Source organism: Misgurnus anguillicaudatus, chromosome 22, assembly GCF_027580225.2.
Source record: "Misgurnus anguillicaudatus chromosome 22, ASM2758022v2, whole genome shotgun sequence".
NCBI classification, from domain to species: Eukaryota; Metazoa; Chordata; class Actinopteri; order Cypriniformes; family Cobitidae; genus Misgurnus; species Misgurnus anguillicaudatus.
The window spans coordinates 23,802,448-23,817,778 of NC_073358.2; the positions used below are offsets into that span (position 1 = coordinate 23,802,448).

Genomic DNA, 15,331 nt, shown 5'->3' on the forward strand with positions numbered 1-15,331 from the left:
TCCCTAAACATAGTCCTATAATTAAGTGCTGGAAACATTACATATATACTTAAAGCAGCAATGTGTTTTTGTTTTGTTTAGTTGAGATGTATATCTGACACGCCCAGCACTCAACTGCATTAGACCAGTAAGATTGTGGTGGTATTGAGCAATGCCATTTTCTTAGCTTGTATGGTTTCCTGTATGATACTAAATTATTGAAGCACAGCGAGGTGGTATGACATTCACACATGCGATGCGGTTTAGGCGCACAAACACACTTGCCTGGGTTCACACAGACAAGGCTTAGCTTGTCTGTGTAAAACCAGGACTTGACCTTAATTAAATGAAGACGTTTAGACATCTTTAGAAAACATGTCTTACAAAAAGACTTTACTGGTATGTATCTTGAGACTATTTTATATTGTATCTATTTTAAGATCAGTTGATATACCAAAAACATGTGTTTTAGTCTTGGACTAGCCTTAATCATTGTCTGTGAAACCAGGGGAAATGTTCTAAAAGCATTGCATGCAGTTGTGTTTTGGTATACAGTGAGAAAAATAAGTATTTGAACATGCTGCTATTTTGCAAGTTCTCCCACTTAGAAATCATGGAGGGGTCTGAAATTGTCAGTGTGGGTGCATGTCCACTGTGAGAGACATAATCTAAAAAAATGCTGGTCAATGACCTGAAAAGAGCTGGGACCACCGTTTCCAAGGTTACTGTTAGTAATACACAAAGACGTCATGGTTTGAAATCATGCATGGCACGAAAGGTTCCCCTGCTTAAACCAGCACATTTCCAGGCCCGTCTTAAGTTTGTCAATGACCATTTTTATGATCCAGAGGAGTCATGGGAGAAAACTCATGTGGTCAGATGAGACCAAAATAGAACTTTTTGGTTATAAATCCACCAAACGTATTTGGAGGAAGAAGAATGATGAGTTCCAAGAACATCATCCCTACTGTGAAGCATGGGGGTGGTAGCATCATGCTTTGGGGGTGTTTTTCTGAACATGGGACAGGGCGACTGCACTGTATGTAGGAGAGGATGACAGGAGCCATGTATTGCGAGATTTTGGGGAACAACCTCCTTCCCTCAGTTAGAGCATTGAAGATGGGTCAAGGCTGGGTCTTCCAACATGACAATGACCCAAAGCACACAGCCAGGATAACCAAGGAGTGGCTCTGTAAGAAGCATATCACGGTTCTGGCGTGGCCTAGCCAGTTTCCAGACCTAAACCCAAGATTTGTCATAGTGTGTCCCGAGTGAAGCCAAGGAGAGGTGGTAGGAAGGCTTAGATCACACAAACTTCATTCCCAAGAGTTGTTTATTACAACATTATGACGCAGCGTGGCATGAGTGACAAATACAAAAAAGTGCAAAAAAAAGAACTTGCAATTAGCAGGGTGATCAAATACTTATTTTCCTCATTGTACATATGGTTATGAATTTGCCCTGCACCTCTTTATTTAGTACATGCATGGGAAATCAAAGATTGAAATCAAACTTTGATGCTCATTATGTCTTAATTAGATCATACTATTAGGCAGGGTGACATTACTCTGAACATTGTAAAAAGATTGGAACTTCACATATGTCATATGAAGAGAGGGGGTCTGGAGAGCTTTGTGGGCAGAACTCAGCGGGCATGGCGAACGTCAGCTGGTTTGTCAGCACTTTTAAACATGACCCTTTATTATTCATCAGTGCATGTGTGTACGTCATGTGACAATTATCATGTGAAAAACTGTACACAACACTGACACTTGCCAAGCTACTACACATAGTTTTATGCCAAGTCATTTTCAGTTTTAAAAACACATAATCAAAATTACCAAGAATTATTTTTGTGAAATACATCAGGTTACAACAAAAACAGATAAACTATGAAAAGTTTTTACATATTTTTAAGTTGCACACGGCTATAATTAGTAAATGAGCAAGTAAATTAAACCTAAGAAATTATAATTCTACAGTCATCTTCATTCTATAAGTCTTGCTTTATGTGAAAGCTGTTGAACAAAAAATCTCTTATATACATTTTCATATGCTATTTGCAATAACATCTCCACCTGGAGGTCAAATTGGTAAATACATACAGATAAATATACCTGTGAATTGATTGTTGTTTATGGATGAGCTAGATGGATGAGCTCAGATAGACTACACTAAACAAAAAAATATTGCAAGCAAAACAATGTGCTAAAGTCACCTGATGAAATCATCCTACATAATGTAAAAAACATTCTTTAAAAATATAACCTTAATAACTTATACTGACTGTCTAAGGCCATATCAAAGATTGAAATCAATGTGGTATCAATGAGTGATCAAACTTTAATGCACCTAATTTCTCTAATCTCTTCTGATTAAAAGACTTTAGCTGGGATATAGGCAGCGCTTACATGGTTATGCTGAGCAATATTACGCATGTTGTTTTTATTTCAAAAACATCAAGGCAATCTTACTAACTTATGAATAAACCTTCTGATAGACATTGTACATGCGTCTCGTTTGTCAGCAATGCAGAAGTATAGGCTACACTACACTGCGTGTATAAATACAATGAACATCAACGTATTCTGTGTTCAGCTCTTTCAATATGAGACTGCGTGGAGAGTAACAGACAGGCTTGTGCACAATTCAGAATTTCAGAATTAGCCTCCATTCAAATCATGAATTGGAATTTGAATTGAATTGACTCCACCCTACAGGAAATTGAATTTGAATGACAGGAAATGGAATTAAATTCATGGAAATTCAAATAAATTCTACAATCACACAACAGAAAGAATCTTACATACATTCAGTGTTAGGAAAGTAAATTTGGAAATATGTTTAGCAACAACCAAACTTGGTTAAAGTAAAGCATTCTGGGAAATAAAGTCAAGTTCTATCGTGTTCCATAAAATTACTTAACTATTTGTTATATGACTAGAGTTTTTTATTTGCTGGGGGAAAACATTTTCTGTTAATGTAATCTGTACAAGTAGTTCAAACTAATATAATTTATAGAATATGTAACGCAATCATATCTGACACACTGTAAAAAAAATCCGTAAATTTACGGCCTAATTTTACGGTACTGAACTGTTTTATAAAATTACAGTAAATCGTTGCATGAGTGGTGGGCGTAGGGGGAGGAACTGCACTGAAATTACTGAGTGGTATGTGTTGGCCACTTATTAATATGCATTTTCTGTCTGGACTTGTATTACAACGACTGAATACTTTTGAAACATCATCAGTAGATGGCCAAGTACTGTTCCAATTCAAAGTTAACATCTAGCAAAGAACAGTTAAAATCTTAGATGTGTTCCTACATCATACCTTTAATCAATGACCCTTATGAAAATGAACCATGTTGTCTTGCTTTATTGATTACCATTGGCAAAACATGGTTTTACTACAGTAAACATCTGTTTTGGACTGCATAACTCCTTTAATATAACCATAAATAATGTCCATAAAAGGGTCTGTACATTCAATAATCCGGGCAAAATCTGCATGAACATATACGCAGAAATCATTTTGAGGACACTGCACGCTAATGAAACCTTTAAATTTGGGGCCAGTCACACCAAAAGCATTTATGGGAGTTGCAGGCGCCTTTTTTGAATGATATTCTATGGGCAGGGCGCGTTTGCGTTTTTGAAGGAGCGCTGAGAGCGAAGAAGTGCCCGACGTCATTCGCGTCTTTCCATTGTCCAATCGAATGAGGGGAGAGGCGGGCCTTATGTTGTAGTGAGTGAAGTTTACAGTTGCTTTGAAGAGCCGGACTCCACTCGCTCACTGTCTCCTGTGTGTTTGTGCACCTCTCACCCTCAAACAAGGTCAGAGCAAGCGCCCTCTTTTTAAAGTTTCTGCTAATATGACAGTAAACAGCAAAAGAGCGCTCATGCTTCAATATTTGATTGACAAGACAGCTGACTCGGTGGTTGCTTAGCAATATGAAAAGCCGCGTCGCACTGCTCTTTTTTCTCCCAGAATATTTCTGTTTTTATAACATAAATATTCTATGTTAAATTGACTCTAAACAGGCAATTTCGGTCCTGGAAGCAGCACTGGAAGAAGCACTTTCATCTTTTATATCTTTATTTACTTTAATTATGTTATTATTGGCGGAGGCTCGTGTCCGTCTCTTGAATGCTTTGTGATTTCATTGGTGTTGTTTTCAGTCTCTGTCTGAGTTGTCTTCACAGTTTCATCACAGTGAATGTGCAGCATCCTCTCAGGTGTTCTGATTGACTGATGCCTGTATGAAGAGCTTTCCATCAGTCATTGAGCCTGGTCCTCTCTGTCTTTTCCCCCATCTGCAGCTTCCTACCTGTTTGAATGACAGTTATTCTTGGGAAATGTCTTTGGTGTCCAGTGTCAACACCAAGCCACTTCTCTTATAATGTGTTTGACTTATACAGCGCAGAGGGTGAGGAATGTTTGCAACCAAAACGATCAGAGGCCCCATTGACTTCCACAGTAGAAAAAATGAATAAAATGGGTGGGGCCTCTGATCGGTTTGGTTACAAACATTCTTCAAAAATATCTTCCTTTGTGTTCATCAGAACAAAGAAATGTATACAGGTTTGTAACAACATGAGGGTGAGTAAATGTTTTGAAAATAATTATCTTTGCTTGTTTGATTCCCAAATAGTTTAAGGGTTATATAGGTCTTTAAATATGATAAATAATTAATATTATATATATATACACACACACACACACACAGCCATAACATTATGACCACCTGCCTAATAATGTTTAGGTCCCCCTTTTCTTTATTTTGGGGTTTACGTCTGCTTTTTGGATCCGTTTACACGATGCAGCATAATTTCTAATTAAAAAACAAAAACATGTCAATTAATTATCATATTCAATTCACGATTCAGATTCAGACACTCTTAACACACCACGCACCAAAGGAAAATCTAAGATAATCGGTTCGACCACAAAGATGATCGGGACATTACCTAAGATTTTTACCTAGGGGGAAAATCAACCCAAATTCAGCCCGATTACCTTTTGGTGTGTACCGGGCTTTAGTCTAGTTTAGATTTGGTAAGAAATAAAGAGAGCTGTAATGTATACCATACCTATTACCTATGGTATTATTGTCCAGCTGCATGTTTTGAGATGTGCCCTTTTGCACAGCCTGCCACTCCTCAAGTGCCTCATTATTGATGCTAAAACAAAAACAATAATAAAATACACAGACTATGATTACAATGAATTTAATTAAAAAATTATTTCTGCCCCATTGAAATAAAAAGGGCATTCATTTTGTTTACTGTATGGTTGGTTGCTTGGTAACAGACCTGAGAGTTGATAGCCGAACATGATAGAGTGATCTAAGATCTAGAGATGAGATAAGATTTGGTGAGATAAGGTGAGAATCCTAAATCAACTTTATTTGCTTCCGTAATATGAATTTGCAAAATATCAAAATTTTACATATCATATCTTAAGTTTAGACATAAGATAAAAAGTTTCTGCAACACACACACAAATTCTGTTTTCCAAGTTTTGTGGGGACATTCCATAGACGTAATGCATTTTATACTGAACAAACTGTATATTCTATTCCCCTTACCTACCCCATTCCCTAACCCCAACCATCACAGAAACCCTTCTCCTACTTCACCTTTTCAAGAAACATCATCCTGTTTGATTTATAAGCTTGTTTCCTAATGGGGACATCAAAATGTCCCCACAAGGTCACAAAAACACTGGTATTCCTATATTTGTGGGGACAATAGGTCCCCGCAACGTGATAATTACCAGGTACACACACACACACACACACACACACACACACACACACAAAACAACAGCACTGGACCACAAAACAAGTCATAAGGGTATATTTCTTAAATTGAGATTAACATATCACCTGAAAGTTGAAAAAATAGGCTTTCCGTTGATGTAAGGTTTTTGTTAGGAAAAATCTAAATATTGGGGCAAAATACAACTATTTAAAAAACCTGGAAACTGAGGGTGGCCAAAAAAAACTAAATATGGAGATTATCGCCTTGAAAGTTGTCCAAATGAAGTCCTAAATTTACAAATATCTTCATAAAACATGATCTTTACTTAATATCCTAAGTATTTTGAGCAAGAACAATCAATAATTTTGACTCATACAACTATTGTTGTCTATTGCTATAAATATACCTGTGCGACTTATGACTGGTTTTGTGGTCCAAGGTAACATTTGTTATTGACAACTGCTGTCTGGAAAAATTTTACAAGACAAAGTGCAGAAAAAACAACAGAGATTTACTTACATGAGTTGGTCATCTAACAACATTCCATCAACTGTTTTTACTATCTGTAAAACAAATTGAACTCACAGAAGAAGTTAAAGATATGACAAATATGACAATTTCACCATATGTCACGATCCTGCCTCTATCATTCATGCTTTTCTAGTCTTTTGTCAGGATCGTGACAACGTTACTTGTTTTGTGTGGAAGAACATGTCATTGTTTCCTTTGTTGTTAATTGGGTTAATTATCTTGCCTCACACCTGTTGACCCCTTGATAAGCTTGTGTTTGCTGTCCTGTGCTGATTTATTTGTAAGTTTCCTGTATGAAGTCTATTAAGTCTAGTTATTTAAAGTTTAGTTTACTGTTATGTTTATAGTTCAGTTTAGGCTAGTATGTTTAGTGTTTGCCTAGCTTTACGTTGTTCCCTTTCGAGAACAGTCTCTCGACATTGCGTTTGAAGCTGACGCTATGTGAGCCTCTCCCTCTTACGATTTCTCGAAAGCGTTTTCACAACGTCAATGTAATGGCCAATGCCGACCATGACCGTGTATAGGGGTGAGCTCTCTCCTTGGGCTCGGCCGTCCGGAGGTCCAAGACTTCCAGGACGTCAGGCGGCCCTGTCCCGCCTGCGTGTCCTCTTCAGAGTCCTTGCTTCGGGGCTAAGCAGGAAAGGTCGGACACCCTGGAAGTGCCAACTACGCATATGCTCCTGAGTCCTTTCTTTGGGCTAGGGCGGTAGAGTAGGACACCCTGGAAGTCCAAGAGTTCCAGAAGTCCAAGACTTCCAGAAGTCCAAGACTTGCAGGACGGCAAGTGGCCTTGTCCCGCCTGCGCGTATGCTCTGGACACCTCATCGGGATTGGCCAGTAGGGTTGGAAGTCCAAAACTTCCAGGACAACAGGGGCCCTGTCCCACCTGTGCATCCGTTTCTGAGTTCTATCTGTGGGCTCAGCTGTTAGGAACAGACACCCTGGAAGTCCAAGACTTCTCGTCGGGCTCTGCCGGTAGGGTCAGAGACCCTGGAAGTCCAAAACTTCCAGGACAACAGGTGGCCCTGTCCTGCCTGTGCATCAGTTTGTGAGTCCTGTCTTTGGGCTCGGCCGGTAAGGTCAGACACCCTGGAAGTCCAAGACTTCTAGGATGGCAAGCGGCCCTGTCCCACTTGCGCGTATGCTCCGTACACCTCTCGTCAAGCTTGGCCGGTAGAGTCAGACACCCTGGAAGTCCAAGACTTCCTGGATGGCAGGCGGCCCTGTCCCGCTTGCGTGTGCTCTTGATACCTCTCGCAGAGCTTGGCCGCTAGGGTCAGACACCCTGAAAGTCCAAGACTTTCAGCACGGCAGGCGGCCCTGTCCCGCTTGCGTGTATGCTCTGGACACCTCTCGTCAGGCTCTGGTGGTAGTCAGAGACCCTGGAAATCAAAAACTTCCAGGATGGCAGGCAGCCCTGTCCCACCCAAGACTTAAAGCCAAGCTTTGACGGTAGGGTTGGAGACCCTAGAAGTCCAAGACTTCTAGGATGGCAAGCGGCCTTGTCCCGCTTGCGCGTATGCTCTGTACACCTCTCTTCAAGCTTGGCCGGTAGGGTCAGACACCCTGGAAGTCCAATACTTCCAGTAGAGCAGCTGGCCCTGTCCCACCTGAGCACCCGTTTTTGAGTACTGTTTTTGGGCTCGGCCGGTAGGGTCAGACACCCTAGAAGTCCAATACTTCTAGGATGGCAAGCGGCCCTGTCCCGCTTGCGCGTATGCTCTGTACACCTCTTGTCAAGCTTGGCTGGTAGGGTCAGAGACCCTGGAAGTCCAAGACTTCCAGGACGGCAGGCGGCCCTGTCCCGCTTGCGTGTATGCTCTGGACACCTCTCGTCAAGCTTGGCCAATAGGGTCAAAGACCCTAAAAGAACAAGACTTGCAGGATGGCAAGTGGCCCTGTCCCACTTGCGCGTATGCTCTGGACACCTTTTGTCAGGATTAGCAGGTAAGGTCAGAGACCCTGGAAGTCCAAGACTTCCAGGACGGTATGCGGCCCTGTCCCGCTTCCGTGTATGCTCTGGACACCGCTCGTCAGGCTCTGGTGGTAGTCAGAGACCCTGGAAATCAAAAACTTCCAGAATGGCAGGCAGCCCTGTCCCACCCAAGACTTATTGTCAAGCTTTCACAGTAGGGTCAGATACCCTAGAAGTCCAAGACTTCCAGGATGGCAGGTGGCCCTGTCTCACCCAAGACTTATTGTCAAGCTTTGACGGTAGGGTCGGAGACCTGAGTCCTGTCTTTGGGCTTGGCCGGTAGGGTCAGACACCCTGGAAGTCCAAGACTGCTAGGATGGCAAGCGGCCCTGTCCCGCTAGCGCGTATGCTCTGTACACCCTTCGTCAAGCTTGGCCGGTAGGGTCAGACACCCTGGTAGTCCAAGACTTTCAGGATGGCAGGTGGCCCTGTCCCGCTTGCGTGTGCTCTTGACACCTCTCGCCGAGCTTGGCCGCTAGGGTCAGACACCCTGGAACCTGGACATTTCTCATCTGGCTCTACCAATAGGGTCAAAGACCCTAGAAGAACAAGACTTGCAGGACGGCAGGTGGCCCTGTCCCACTTGCGCGTATGCTCTGGACACCTCTTGTCAGGATTGGCAGGTAAGGTCAGAGACCCTGGAAGTCCAAGACTTCCAGGACGGCAGGCGGCCCTGTCCCACCCAAGACTTATTGTCAAGCTTTGACAGTAAGGTCGGAGACCCTAGAAGTCCAAGACTTCCAGGATGTCCCGCTTGCGTGTATGCTCTGGACAAGTCTTGTCAGGCTTGGCCAGTAGTAAGAGACCCCGGAAATCAAAAACATTCAGTATGGCAGGCAGCCCTGTCCCATCCAAGACTTATCATCAAGCTTGAACGGTAGAGTCAGAGATCCTGGAAGTCCAAGACTTCTAGGACGGCAAGCGGCCCTGTCCCGCTTGCGTGTATGCTCTGGACACCTCTCGTCAAGCTTGGCCGGTAGGGTCAGACACCCTGGAAATCCAAGACTTCCAGAATGGCAGGCGGCCCTGTCCCGCTTGCGCATATGCTCTGGACATTTCGCATCTGGCTCTGCCAATAGGGTCAAAGACCCTAGAAGAACAAAACTTGCGGGACGGCAAGTGGCCCTGTCCCACTTGCGCGTATGGTCTGGACACCTCTTGTCAGGATTGGCAGGTAAGGTCAGAGACCCTGGAAGTCCAAGACTTCCAGGACGGCAGGCGGCCCTGTCCCGTTTGCGTGTATGCTCTGGACACCTCTCGTCAAGCTCTGGTGGTAGTCAGAGACCCTGGAAATCAAAAACATTCAGCATGGCAGGCAGCCCTGTCCCACCCAAGACTTATTGTCAAGCTTTGACGGTAGGGTTGGAGACCCTAGAAGTCCAAAACTTCCAGGATGGCAGGTGGCCCTGTCCCACCCAAGACTTATTGTCAAGCTTTGACGGTAGGGTCAGAGACCTGAGTCCTGTCTTTGGGCTTGGCCGGTAGGGTCAGATACCCTGGAAGTCCAAGACTGCTAGGATGGCAAGCGGCCCTGTCCCGCTTGTGCGTATGCTCTGTACACCCTTCGTCAAGCTTGGCCGGTAGGGTCAGACACCCTGGAAGTCCAAGACTTCCAGAATGGCAGGCGGCCCTGTCCCGCTTGTGCATATGCTCTGGACATTTCTCACCTGGCTCTGCCAATAGGATAAAAGACCCTAGAAGAACAAGACTTTCAGGACGGCAGGTGGCCCTGTCCCACTTGCGCGTATGCTCTGGACACCTTTTGTCAGGATTGGCAGGTAAGGTCAGAGGCCCTGGAAGTCCAAGGCTTCCAGGATGGCAGGCAGCCCTGTCCCGCTTGCGTGTATGCTCTGGACACCTCTCGTCAGGCTCTGGTGGTAGTCAGAGACCCTGGAAATCAAAAACTTCCAGGATGGCAGGCAGCCCTGTCCCACCCAAGACTTATTGTCATGCTTTGACAGTAAGGTCGGAGACCCTAGAAGTCCAAGACTTCTAGGACGGCAAGCGGCCCTGTCCCGCTTGCGCGTATGCTCTGGACACATCGTCTTGCTTGACCAGTAGGGTCAGACACCCTGGAAGTCCAAGACTTCCAGTAGAGCAGCTGGTCCTGTCCCACCTGCCCATCTGTTTGTGAGTCCTGTCTTTGGGCTCGGCCGGTAGGGTCAGACACCCTGGAAGTCCAAGACTTCTAGGATGGCAAGCGGCCCTGTCCCGCTTGCGCGTATGCTCTGTACACTTCTCGTCAAGCTTGGCCGGTAGGGTCAGACACCCTGGAAGTCCAAGACTTCCAGAATGGCAGGCGGCCCTGTCCCGCTTGTGTGTGCTCTTGACACCTCTCGCCGAGCTTGGCTGCTAGGGTCAGACACCCTGGAAGTCCAAGACTTCCAGGATGGCAGGCAGCCCTGGCCCGCTTGCGCATATGCTCTGGACATTTCGCATCTGGCTCTGCCAATAGGGTCAAAGACCCTAGAAGAACAAGACTTGGAGGACGGCAAGTGGCCCTGTCCCACTTGCGCGTATGCTCTGGACACCTTTTGTCAGGATTGGCAGGTAAGGTCAGAGACCCTGGAAGTCCAAGACTTCCAGCACGGCACGCGGCCCTGTCCTGCTTGCGTTTATGCTCTGGACACCTCTCCTCAGGCTCTGGTGGTAGTCAGAGACCCTGGAAATCAAAAACTTCCAGGATGGCAGGCAGCCCTGTCCCACCCAAGACTTATTGTCAAGATTTGACGGTAGGGTTGGAGACCCTAGAAGTCCAAGGCTTCCAGGATGGCAGGCGGCCCTGTCCCGCCTGCACACCCATTTTTGAGTCCTGTCTTTGGGCTTGGCCGGTAGGGTCAGACACCCTGGAAGTCCAAGGCTTCCAGGATGGCAGACGGCCCTGTCCCGCTTGCACGTATGCTCTAGACACCTCTCGTGGGGATTGTTCGGTTATGAAACATTTTGAAACAAGGTATTTAGATATTTTCATAATAAATAACTATAGGGCCCTGCCCTGTGAGCCAACAACCCACATTACAGGGCAGTACCCTACTTCTAATCGTATTAGTTAAGTGTTTAATTAAAAATAACTTGTTGGCCTTTACATCTGTTTTAACGTATGTACACGATGGATAATAATCTCTATTAAAAATATAAATCTATTGTTTATTATGTAAAAATGTGTAATATTAAAAAACAAGGTCTTTACATTAGATGCTTAGGTGTTTTAAAAGTAGGGCCATTCCTGTCTTTATGCCAGTCCCAAAATCTAATAACAAGGACCTTCGAGCAACCTAAAGTTTTGAGACGATTAAAGTAAATTTTTTATTTAATATATAAACTGAACTGATCAAGTGTTTTACTATCTGTTTAAAAATTAAACTCAAAGAAGAAAACAAGTTAATAGAAAGACAAAAATATGACAAATTTATCATAAGTATTGTAAAGTGGGTCGACGTGGCTGGCATGTTTTGAAAATAATTATTTTTGCGGGTTTGATTCCAAAATAGTTGGGACGTTTTAAAACAAGGTATCTAAATATTTTATGGTAAATAACTATATAGCTCTGCTCTGTGAGCCACCCACCCATCAAGGGCAGGACTCCACATCTAATTGAATTTGTTAGCATTTCTATTTACTTTTAGCGTAAATACATTTCTATTTAGCATAATTATCATTAATTTAATAAACATGGCAAGTATTATATTAGCAAAAGCAATGTTATCAAATGGTGTTTATTATTACCATATTACTACATTACAAAGCAGGACCCAACATCTAATCGTAGTGTTTTGTTATTTATTATTGCCTTTACATCTGCCTTTTTTGTTCATTTACATCTGCCTTTTGTGTTCATTTACTTGACGCAGAATTACTTCTGATTTATAAAAGTAAGTCAATTAATTATCATAAGCGCAAAAGTTGATGTTTAAAAACAAAGTGTTTACTATGCTTACCGTAGGTGTTTTAAAAGTAGGGCCATTCCTTTACACCTTTACAGTGAAAGCTACTTCTCTTCTCTACTGAAAAAATTGGTTTAAGCTGGTTTTGGAAGCATTGCCAGGCTTGGACCAGCTACTGCCACCTTAAACCAGCTAAAACCAGCTTAAACCAGCTACCAGTTTATGCTGGTCTTAGCTGGATTTTTCTGTAGGATTAAACGGGTCCCTGTGGTGAAAAATTGCCTTAAGGGCACAGTCTCATACAATGTGGGCTCGTTTTGATTATCTATGCGACGTTTGTTTGATGTTTGAGTTTAAAAAATAATTTTGGACGTTTAAAGGTTTTAAAGTATTCTATTGTAAATAACGCTTTGTTAAGCGATTCGTTTCCAAAACTTTTCGGGTCAATTTACACGACGCATAACATATATCTCTGTATCTCTAATAAAAACACATGAATTAATTATCATAATTATAAACGAATTCGCAGTTAGCGTTTACACAAGTGTTTTTTTTTTCTAATGCTTAATAAGGTTTAAGATGTTTCCTCCCCTACCTGCACTGCACTGTCCTCAGCAGAGTGTTTTAAGGTTGACCGTTCTCTTCCTAAACTCATCACAGAATAACTCAACACTGTGTGGAACTGCGCTTTATATAGCCGGAGAGCTGGCGTTATATGTCGTCATGGATTCCATATTAGGTCATAGAAGGAATCGCGTCTGTAAAAAAAATAAAAAGATCGCGTGTGTCACGTGACGCCGGTGACGGTTTAGACAGAAACAGACAAAACGCATTTCTAGCGAATTAAAATGTATATAAAGACATTTTGGTAACACTTTATTTTACGACCCGCAAAGTACCGCGTAATTAAACCGAATTTACAGCGTACCTATTTGTAACAACAGAGTACCTCTACAGTACATACTTGTAGGTATAAGGGAACAATATTTTAAGTTTGGGGTAATAAGGGGGTAAGAATATATGGAAAATTATTCTCTAAGTATTTCATAACTACAGGCCAGGGTACCTATTGTAATATTACGTGGTATGTATGACTTACGTCTATGGGTAATATGGTCTATGTTTAATATGTTTTTTTTTTCATATTTGCTGATGAAGTGTATTGTATAGCTACAGTTGATGTCTACAAGCCACGTCGGCAAATAAAATATAACAGCACAATAAAAATAATAGCAACTTGTACCTCTTTGATCTGTATATGTATACAGGAGTTACCAAGTAACTCTTATATTTGCGGGCTGTAAATTAAAGTGAAGAAAGTTTTTAAAACCTCTTAAAGAAATTTCACCTCAGGATCGCGTTCCAGCAAACCTGCAGACGGCCGCGCGCTACACCTGCGCAGTAGCCTACGCATGGATTCGTCTTTTGCTTTAGCGGGAGCTGATATCTGCTGTTGTTTCATTCTGGTTTGCCATTGCATAATTATATTTGGCTAAAATAATTGTCTTTACACATGTTGCAAAGTTTTATTCTACCAATGATAACACCTATTAAAAATAAACAAATAGCGTGCTGCTTTGTGGTCATTATTGTGTCATTTGAAATAAAAGTAAATAAATTGCAAAGCGCCCGCAAATGTAAGAGTTTCCTGGTAAATAGGGAACAAGTTGCTATCATTATTGTACTTACCTTAAAGAAAAGATAACCACTTTAAATCAGCTGGACTTTTGTTTTTAAAAGCAAGTAATAGGCTTCTAAAATAAAAGTGATGTGCTGCTATATTCACCTGCCGACGTGGCTCGTAGACACCGACTGCATACAACATTCAGTAGTCAATATGAAAAATTCACAATAAAATCATTAAAATAAAACAATTTCCCCATAGACTTGACTAAGTCATACATACCATGCAATACTACAACAGGCACTCTGCAGTTATAAAACACCTAGAGTACAAATAATTTATAATTCTTACCCCCTTATTACCCCAAACTTAAAATATTATTCCCTTAAAAGTACGTACTGTAGAGGTACCCTGTTGTTACAAATAGGTACGCTGTAAATTCTGTTTAATTACGCGGTACTTTGCGGGTCGTAAAATAAAGTGTTACCGACATTTTTTCTCAAGTAATAAGAAAGCAAGTAAAACATATGCAATATGTAAATCTTTTAATATGTTTGTGTAATTCCTTATTTACTTGTCCCTGGCTTTATGTTTATGTTTACTGTTCATTGTATTGTTGTGTTATTTTGACTGTCTACTTTGGGTTTATGTCAATTAAATTCATTATAATAAAAAAAATGCTTGCATAAAAACCCAATGCGGGGGTCTAAGATTACGACATTAACGCTAGATGTACAATAATATGACTACGGAATTTTTATTAACCGTTAGATGTTTGAAAGACGAATTCACGATATAGGTTTGTTTTAATTGTACTTCAAAAATCATTGTATACAATTTTGCCATGTTAAAATAAATAATAAATATGTTCTTTTACCACTTTAAACTCTTACATTTTCTATAATTTAATTGATGTAAATGTAAAGCTTTTGCACATCAACTCGTAAATCTGTATCTATTATTTGAGCACTAGATGGCGCGCGTGCTTCTCTCTGTCTGAGTGCTGTGAATGGTTTTTAAATTTAAGTTGTTTTGGGTGTTTTATAATTTAATTTATTTATTTGATACACGTTGATCACTCTCTTTCTGTATGTGTAGAGATGTTAACTGTTCGAGCCAGTGGTTTAACTCATGCTTTGATGTGTAGTAGGCCTAATCAGGGAAAATTACCATATCTGTCTACCTGTTTCCTCTAAGTATGAAGGCTTTTAAATACATTTTTCTTGTTAAAATTTTTGCATGTATTTTAAAAACATAGCCATTTAATACTAGCTGGGTATTGTTGCAATTGGGCTCTACAGTATGTAGCCTGAATTTAATTATGTCATCAGATGTGTTCTTGAATGATCAATGTCTGTTAGATATCTTTTAACCTTTTAGCATTTGTTTATGATGAGCCAGTTGCTTTTATATTAATAACTATGTGGCTCTACTGTCTTCTGTTATAAAAGATTGAAGAGATTGTTGTTTCAGTTTCTCATTAGTTAAAACCTTCACCACACTCACTAAATATGTATTTTTTATCATTAATGATTTAGTAGACAAATCTTCTTTCTGACGTGACGTGTAA

The 15,331-nt window shown here is 41.6% G+C and overlaps 1 long non-coding RNA gene across 1 annotated transcript; it reads right to left on the minus strand.

Moving 5' to 3' along the window:
* Window positions 1–3,344: 3,344 nt before the first annotated feature.
* On the minus strand, window positions 3,345–13,150 carry LOC129440595 (uncharacterized). Its single transcript, XR_008643156.2, has 4 exons — window positions 6,267–13,150; window positions 5,298–5,337; window positions 5,083–5,165; window positions 3,345–4,312 (listed from the first exon to the last, which is right to left on the minus strand). It is a non-coding gene; the product is annotated as an uncharacterized lncRNA (long non-coding RNA).
* Window positions 13,151–15,331: the final 2,181 nt, after the last annotated feature.